The sequence below is a fragment of the Eupeodes corollae genome, chromosome 2 (assembly GCF_945859685.1).
Source record: "Eupeodes corollae chromosome 2, idEupCoro1.1, whole genome shotgun sequence".
Taxonomy (NCBI): Eukaryota; Metazoa; Arthropoda; class Insecta; order Diptera; family Syrphidae; genus Eupeodes; species Eupeodes corollae.
Genome location: NC_079148.1, coordinates 146,388,041 through 146,396,835, shown reverse-complemented (window position 1 = coordinate 146,396,835; position 8,795 = coordinate 146,388,041). Strand labels below are relative to the sequence as shown.

Here is an 8,795-nt window from a genome sequence, read left to right as displayed (position 1 = left end):
ATTTTTACTGCGAAATATAAGAACTGTATAGTAAGTTTTTCACTATTAAACAATTTCAAACTAGAGTTCTTAATCAAATATGACATCATAACGGTAGAGTCGAAAAAAGTGGGTACCTCTATTCCTTCCGTCTGTCTGTCTTTCCTGGCCCCTACAGTTACAGTCCAAACAATTGTTCTGATTGAAATTAAGATTTTCAGCTGATTAGTGTAGGGAGTTTTATAATTTCTTATAATACAAAAATTACAGCAGTCCCCACTCAAATTTTTTGGTTCAAACATATTTTATTTTCTAAATTTTTTTTAAAATTTTGTGTTCTTAATTTCTACAAGAAAAACATATTTTCATATTGCTCCAGAAGGGAACACCTCAAAGAATCTTTATTTTCTGTTTAAGTTTTCTCAAGAACTAATGGAACGATTTTAAAATTCTTTTCTTTTTGTGCAAGCTATTGTCAATGATAAAATTGATGATGAATTTGTATAATCAAAAATGTATTTTTTTTTTTAATAAAATACTAATTTTGTTTGCAAAACTCGATATTTCAGAAAGGGGACAACATTTTTTACGAAATTTTAATGTAAAATGTTCATATATTTATAAGCTCTTTATTTAGTGCTTATACCAAAAATATATTTAAGACAACATTTAAAATGATTTTCGAAAAAAATAGGTTGATCTACATTTTTTGACAAATAAAATGGCATTTAAATTTTTGAGAAGAACTTATTTTGGAGGTACATTTTTAAATCTTAAAACATAGGCAATATTTTTTAACAGACTTTTTGGAAGAAATTAACAAGTTCTTGCGACCCAGTCGTGCATTTCATTTCTTTCAAAATTGGTTTTCTGTTGAATACAGAAGATCTTAAAAAAATTAAATAAATCTCTTTTTGAAGTGAATTTGCTTTGGATGCTCTAGAACTGAGATTCAAACATGAATTTCAATAATACAAATGTCCCAAAAAATCAAGTGACACATAATAAACGTTTCATATCTATCGATATAAAAGCTTTGAAACGTGTAATTTGTGACGGCTACAAAACTTTTCTTCCCAACTTATTTGTTTACTTACCTTACTTTGTTTTAATTTATTTTTTTTAGATAAATTATGCTCTCAAATACAACTATTTCCTTAAATTCAAGAACCAAACCTTTTCGTCTCTACAATTTTTAAGTTTTGTTGACGCCTTTATAAGATCCAAATACGAGTAAGCAGATTGATAACGATAGTAATAAGAGACTCCCGGAAATTGAGTTCGAAAAACTATGTCAAAAAAAGCCCGGCAATTTTACATATAAAGCTGTCATTTTAGGAATTATTAAATTTTGTTAGCATCCTTTACAAACCATTAGAGAACATTTTTAAGCGGTGAGTAAAAACTCATCTAAGTGTGTGACCCCCCCCCCCAGATGAAAAGTCTGGATCCGCCCTTGCAATAGGTTGTATTATATTTGCAACTTTTTGAAACTTTGGTGAGGAATCAAAAAATGTTACAATTAGAATTTTAGTTAATATATTGTTAATTTGTTCTAAACCAAAAATGAATTACTATGATAGGGGTTTTGAGTTATTGAATTTTTCACTAAGATAAGTCTGAATTAGTGTACAGAATCTTTTTTACAATTTATTTAGTCTGTGGCATTCAAGCTTTTAAAATATGTTTGAGCAGCTTTTATCTATTAGATGTTTGTTTGTCAAGATTTGTCTAAACAAGGACTTAGTTAAGGAACGAAAATAAGAAAATTATAACTTTATCAACTTTAAAAATTACAGATTTTTTAATGCTGATTTCTTTTTATTATTTAATTTATTTATTATTCTGAATATTAATAAAAGTACACTTACAACCAAAAGTAAGACATTATCGGACTGGGATTAAATTCCAAAGTTGGTAAATTAATTTTTGACCAAAAAAATGAAAATAATTTTTGGATCTCGGTTCACTAACTTAAGTTCAATTAGGCTTTTGCAGATTTATTTTCAAGACATACTACAAACGAGATTACAGAAATAAGAAAAATAATTTTGTTGAAGGTATTTATTTTTGCATTGAGACTTTGCAGCGTTTTAGCAATTTCGTCTTTTTTTATTAAGGATCAATGGACGAACTAAAAGTTTCTTTTATTTTTTAATCATAATGATTCCATTATTTAATTTTTGATAACATTTTCATAGGAGTAGTTCGAATTTTTGCGATATATAGATTTTTGGTCGAATGTCTCCATTTTAATTAAAAGTTAAAAATAATGGCGCGAAATTATAGACGATTTAGTAAATTGCTAAATTCATTTTAATACATTTTCTAGGCTAAAGAGGTGATTTAGCTAATTTGAAACGATTTTACATCCTACTAGCTATATCTTGACAATTTACTAAAGTTAAAATGATGGAATCGCTACTTTAACTTTAAGCATTTTGCTGTTTTTGCTTTTGAGTGTAATTGGTTTGTTTATTTTCACGAACTGTCACTTTTTAGACATGTTTGGATGCTCGTTTTTTAAAAAAAGGCAATTAGTAATTTACTAGTTAGCAAAGGTTTTTAGACACCTTTGGTAAATTGCTTATTTATTGTATTGCTATAGCTAGCGAATTGTAAAATAAATAACAAAAGGTTCTGTCAAATTTTAAACTAATAAAAACGATAAATGAGCTTTGTAATTAAAAAAAAAATTAAAAGGGGATTCATAATTGAAAATTCTCTGAGTAATGAGTTCTGCCAACTTAAAAAATCAGTTGGTAAATATTATTGAATAATTTTGCCATACCTTAAATTCGAAAACACGAGAACTTAAATGTTTTTCCCAGTCATAATCTTTTAGTGACAAAATGTTTGAGGTTCTGGGGAAACATTTAAAATAAGTTCTATAAAATTCTATGGTGGCTTAAGCCCTTTCTAAAAACATAACAAAAACATTGTGTTTAGGCGGCTTGAAAATGAGGCTTCGAATAGGTAACTTCGTATTGAAATTTGAAACTATAAATAGGTACATATAGCATTTTACGAACAGACTTAAATTAATATCTTTTAAATAAAACCATTTAATATTTATATTTTTTAAACTTTGACCAGGTTGATACCTAAATTTAGAAGTTAAAATTTTTTAAAAAAATATTAATTTAAATTATTTTCTTTTACACTAAAGAATAAAATATATTAATAAATTTGTTAATAATAAAATATTTTGTCTTATGGTCTTAGAAATTAAGTAAAAACGGGTAAGTTTATTTTTAGTGTTAAAATTTCTATAATCAATTAATATAAATCAATTGGAACTTTCATTGGAATAGAAATTAAATTCAACCGAACTGAACTGAAGTTTTTCAAATTTCTTTTTGAAATTCCATTTCATTTTAAGTGAAAGCATATAGAATTTCTCTTAATGTCAAAATGATTGATGTCTGTTACGATCTTTGAACTATTTTCAAATTTTTTTAATAGCATTAAAAATACAGTCATAAAAATGTCCGAACTAAGTTATTATATTTTGATGTTGATGAAAATATCACGTCTATTTTTAAAAAACGCATTAATCGTCATATTGAGTTTTTCAAGTTAGGTATATCTTATATGAAAAGCATTCTTCTGCAAATATAAACCACTACTAATTCTGCTAAAAACTTATTTTTTCACTACCAATCTAGATTTTTTCCAACCTTTTTGTGTAAAGAATATCTATGAAGAAATTTACTGTTTGCTTATGAGCTCTTTAAAAAATAATAAAATAAAAATAATATTTACTTAATTATGTTTCCCTTGTGTTAAAATTTCAAGTAGTTCAAAAATTTCAAGAACAAGTTAGTATCTATTAAAAAAAACAGAATATCTTGTTTAATCAAATTTATTAAAAATTGTATCTACTTGTATTTAAAATAAAAGGTAAAGTATTGAGAACTTTCTCAGTTTACAGAGCTCTACAGTTAACAGAACATATACATTTTTAATTAGCTATTTTATCGAATTAAATTTAATTTGTGTATTTCAAAAATAGTGAACAGAGAAGCCAGCAATTATGATTCCCGAAAATAATTTTACTGACTTTGGGACCAATGCTATTTAATTCTTTTTCAAGGCAGAACAAAAGTCCATCCAACCTATCAAATACGTACCTATCTAGGTAGTAATTTTCGAAATTAAAAAACTTTTAAAAGTTTAGTAACAAGCCAGTACCTATTCATTTAGGTATGATTGTAGTTATTTTTCCCAACGCAATGCAAACATCCATTTGCAACTTTTCAATAAATAAATTTGAAAAATTATTCTCTTTCATCAATACGAACATAACTCAAACAAATACTATTCCCACCTACATGTGCATTGTTCATGAGAGAAAACAAAATCTTCCCTTTTCTATGTTTTGTTTCAAATTCCCCTTTGAGTGGAATTAAGTAGTAACACTCAAAACTACACCATTCTATGTTTTCTCCTTTCGACTTTATCCCTCCATGAAATCACTCAATTCTCCAACTTTGAAATTAAACTCATATTAACAACGACTCAAATTTTTAGTACTAAATGTGTCTGGACTAAAAGTGAGAACACTCAATGATATGCGATGTTTTAAAACTACTATTGAACGCTAGGTAGCGTTTTAGTTGTTTTATATTAAATGGAGAGTAAGTTGAACAGTAGATGTCAGCATAAGTACCATTTTGAAAACAAATTATTATAAACTAATTATTCTCAAGACTGGAGATGGAAAATAAATTAAACACAATTTAAAACGAATTGTTTTTTTTTATTATTAAATCACTTTGTTAAATAAAACTCTTTCAGTTTGTCTTATATTAGGTCTGCATTCCAATGGCCGTTGAATAATTATTATATGTTTTTGAAAGGCTTTATATCGGCTAACGCAACAGCCATCACCTCATTGTCCAAGGGTAACTGACCTACTCTTCGTATTCCATCAACAAAAGGATTTCCAACAGAAAGAGATATCCGCAATCCTTAATCCTCCCCTTGGCGCACGTACATAGAATGACAATATAGTCGAAACATGGCGAAGGCAATGGTGATGATGGCACGGCATATGGGATATGCGCCGCGTTGCGCCGGCCGTTTTTGTTCATTCAGCAATAGTCGTCCAGTTCCATTGTACCCTCCAACACTCCACCCCACCCCAATATGCATGCCATTATTATCATGTGGGGTAACTTTTGTATTTGCGTATTCTGAAGGTATACCTAGTTCTGTGCTCCGTGGTATCATGGAATACTTAGCACTTCCGTTTGTCGTTCAAGTCAACGGCAACGAACAGCGCGGTGGCGGATGAGAATAGGCAATTGCCCTCTCGACATTATCCTATGATCCGCACTTTGCAACTTTACCATGGCTTTGGCTTGGCTATTGTATCTACAATGGTTTTCGAAACAAAGACGATTTGGATACAATATAAAAGGGTTGATGGAAAAAGAGAAACAATTTAACAGTTCTAGGCACTATTCCTTTTCTATCTATGCTAAAGGGTGTAAGTATCAAAATGTATCAGAATTTAAAGTATTAGGTAGGTCTGTCGTCTTTAGCACATGGGGTGGATTGTTTTTCTATATTTTTTTGAATACGAATACGATCGATTAGAGTCGTAGTGACAGTGGGTGCCACGGCCGGCGCGGTGGCGGTTCACCTGTCCGATTTTATTCTCTCCCTCCCTAAAAAAAAAACAAATATCTATAACAAGTCCGAGTGAATGGTTTTCTCTGTTATACGTAACCATCCGCAGGAGAAGGAATAAAACAGGAAGGTGCAACCTATACCTTCTAGGGGATTAATTATCTAGGTTTTATTCCCACAGGGCATATGTTTCTAAAATAGAAATAGATATCTCTTATAGGAAGGCCTATCTAGAAGGTAGTTTTATGGAACCTAAACTTTAAGTACTTATAGTTTAACTCTTTTCGTTTTGTCTACTTTATTTTTAATAGACAGACGTACCGATCGATGTAAGATATTATAATAAGAGTGAAAAAAAAATGAAATAAAATAAAATATAAAGTGAGTGGGAAGGTTTACTTATAGTTAAACATAGAAAAAAGGCACTCAACCATGAAGAAAATATAATTTATTTGACAGGTATAATAAATATATAGCATTTGAATATTTAAGCGTTTTATTACACCTTATAACAACCTCATACAGGCTTAGTTAAGCTTAACTTCGAGTATATACATAACTAGGTAAGTACTTTTGTAACTATCTATCATAAAACAAGGTACTTATAGAAGCATTTCCATATTGGTACATATTAAGGTCGGTATAAAAATTTGAATAAGGCACTTTCTAAACTAATTTTTAGAGAAATGAATCTAAGAATAAATTGTTGTGTTTTCTTATTGACTATATGCATTTTAAAGTGCTGGAAATCGTCATAAAAATTAAGAAAACAAGCTTTATGAAGTAACATTTTAGCATTTCGCTTAATGTGGTTTGTTTCAGAAATTCCCAGGGAAAATAGAACTTAAAACTTGAAAATTCTTGAAGTTGTCTAATCAATTTTGTTCTGCTTTCAAGTAAAAATAAAATAATAACATGTTATCCATTAAGCGGTTTCAAAAGTACGGGACTGAAATTTAACCTCATAGCATTTGTTTTAAAGGTATGATTTTATCCAAGCTAAGAAAAATTGTGGAAAACCCAGAGCTTCAAGTTTAAATAAAATAATTCCGTGGCCAAGTTGGTCAAAAGTTTTAGAAAAGTCAGTGTATACACAGTCAACTTCATAACCTTGTTCTAAAGCGTTTTGACATATGTTTGGAAATGCGAGGAGATTTGTAACGGTTGATCTTTGTTTCACAAAATAATGTTGCTGTTCGCAAATGAGATTCTTATTAAAAAATGCTACACTTTCACAAACAACTTGTTCAAACATTTTAGGAATGCAAGAAAGCTTTGCAATGGGCCTGTAGTTGCTTATTTCCGCCTTGTTACCTTTCTAGAAAATTGGTGTTAGAAATGACTTCTTCCATATACTGAAATTTTCCTATTTTTAGAGAAAGTTTGAATAAGAACGTAAGGGGTTCAACTAAAGCATTACTTCACTTTTGTAATACTATCGGTCGAATACCAGCAATTTTACAAATGGTTAAATCTTCAGACTACAGCTGATGGAAATTAGCTCTTCTGAAGTCAAAAAATGTATACCTATTCCAAATGTATAATAAACAATTAAATTTTAGTCTCTATCGTTATTCGTTCGAAAGATATTTGGGGTTAACCAAATTTATCACTTTTTTTAAAACTACTTTAGAAAATAGCCGCAAACACAAGTTTTTTAAATTCATATCTCTATAAAACAAAAAGTAAAAAAAAATGTTAATATTGTTATTGTCGAATTATATCAATTCTTTTACTTGTTAAAGTCTCAAAGTTGTTTCACTATAATATATAGGTAAATGTTTCTATGCCGACAATTGTGCTTAACTTGTTTAGTAACTCATACAAAAAAAAAAATAAAACTTAACTGAAGTTTATCTATTTGTCGACCACAAACAAATTGTTTAATCGTATACGTTTATTATTTTGCAAAAATATCTGATTTAAGTTTAGGTCCTGACTCCTTTTTGTACATATAACCAAAAATAATGGGTGTCCCAAAATAAACGCAAGATTTGAATTTGCCGCCATTTGTGCACTGAAGTGTTGGCAACCCTGAAAAAAATCAATTTGACAGCTAACAGTATAGGGTTATTAAAAATGGAGCGTTACACGATAGAATAACGTGTCTTCATTATTAAAGAATATTTCAAAAATAGTGAAAGCTTGGCGGCTGCAGTTCGAAAATTTCATACAAAATATGGTCGGAACAGTGTTTTAACTTCGTCAACTGTGAAGAGATTAATTGAAAAATTCATAGAGACTGGATCCGTTGGAGACGCCAAACACACTGGTCGTCCAAGAACAAGCCGTTTAAATGTGAATGTCGAAGCAGTGCGTGAGAGTGTTGCTGACAATCCAGGAACCTCAATTCGACGTCGTGGACAAGAATTGCAAATTTCAAGAACCTCTCTACAGCGTACACTCACCAAAGATCTGTGTCTTCATGCTTACAAAAATCAATTAACACAACAATTAAAGCCTAATGACCATGGACAGAGAAGAGAGTTCGTTGAATGGATTATTGAACAATCAACAAATGAACCCTGATTTTTCGAGCAAAATCATCCTAAGCGATGAAGCACATTTTCATCTTGATGGCTTTGTCAATCGCCAAAATTGCCGCATTTGGGGTTCGGAGAACCCACATGTGATTGTGGAAAAACAAATGCATCCACAACGCGTGACTGTATGTTGTGGATTTTGGGCTGGAGGCATAATTGGGCAATATTTTTTTGAAAATGATGCTGGTCAAGCAGTGACTGTTACTGGTGCTCGATATCGCGACATGACTACACCGTTTTTTCTGCCAAAATTGGATGATATTGATGTGTCCAATATGTGGTTTCAACAAGACTGTGCCACATGTCATACAGCCCGTAAAACAATTCAATTACTGCATGAGACATTTCCAGGTCGTGTACTTTCTCGTTTCGGTGATCAAAAATTGCCTCCTAGATCGTGTGATTTAACACCATTAGACTTCTTTTTATGGGGTTATTTGAAATTACAAGTCTATGTCAACAAGCCCACAACCACCCGTGCATTAAAGGAGGAAATTCAACGCTGCATCAACGAAATTCAGCCACATTTATGCAGAATGGTCATGGAAAATTTCAACAAAAGAGTGCGCATGTGCAGGCAAAGCCGTGAAGCCATTTGTCCAATGTGTTATTCCATACATAACCTTATTCTATGTA

The 8,795-nt window shown here is 30.5% G+C and overlaps 1 long non-coding RNA gene across 1 annotated transcript; it reads left to right on the top strand.

Annotated features, from left to right (window-relative positions):
• The first annotated feature begins 5,313 nt into the window (after positions 1-5,313).
• On the top strand, positions 5,314-6,100 carry LOC129948503 (uncharacterized). The gene is made up of 2 exons (XR_008781892.1): positions 5,314-5,853; positions 5,928-6,100. It is a non-coding gene; the product is annotated as an uncharacterized LOC129948503 (long non-coding RNA).
• Positions 6,101-8,795: the final 2,695 nt, after the last annotated feature.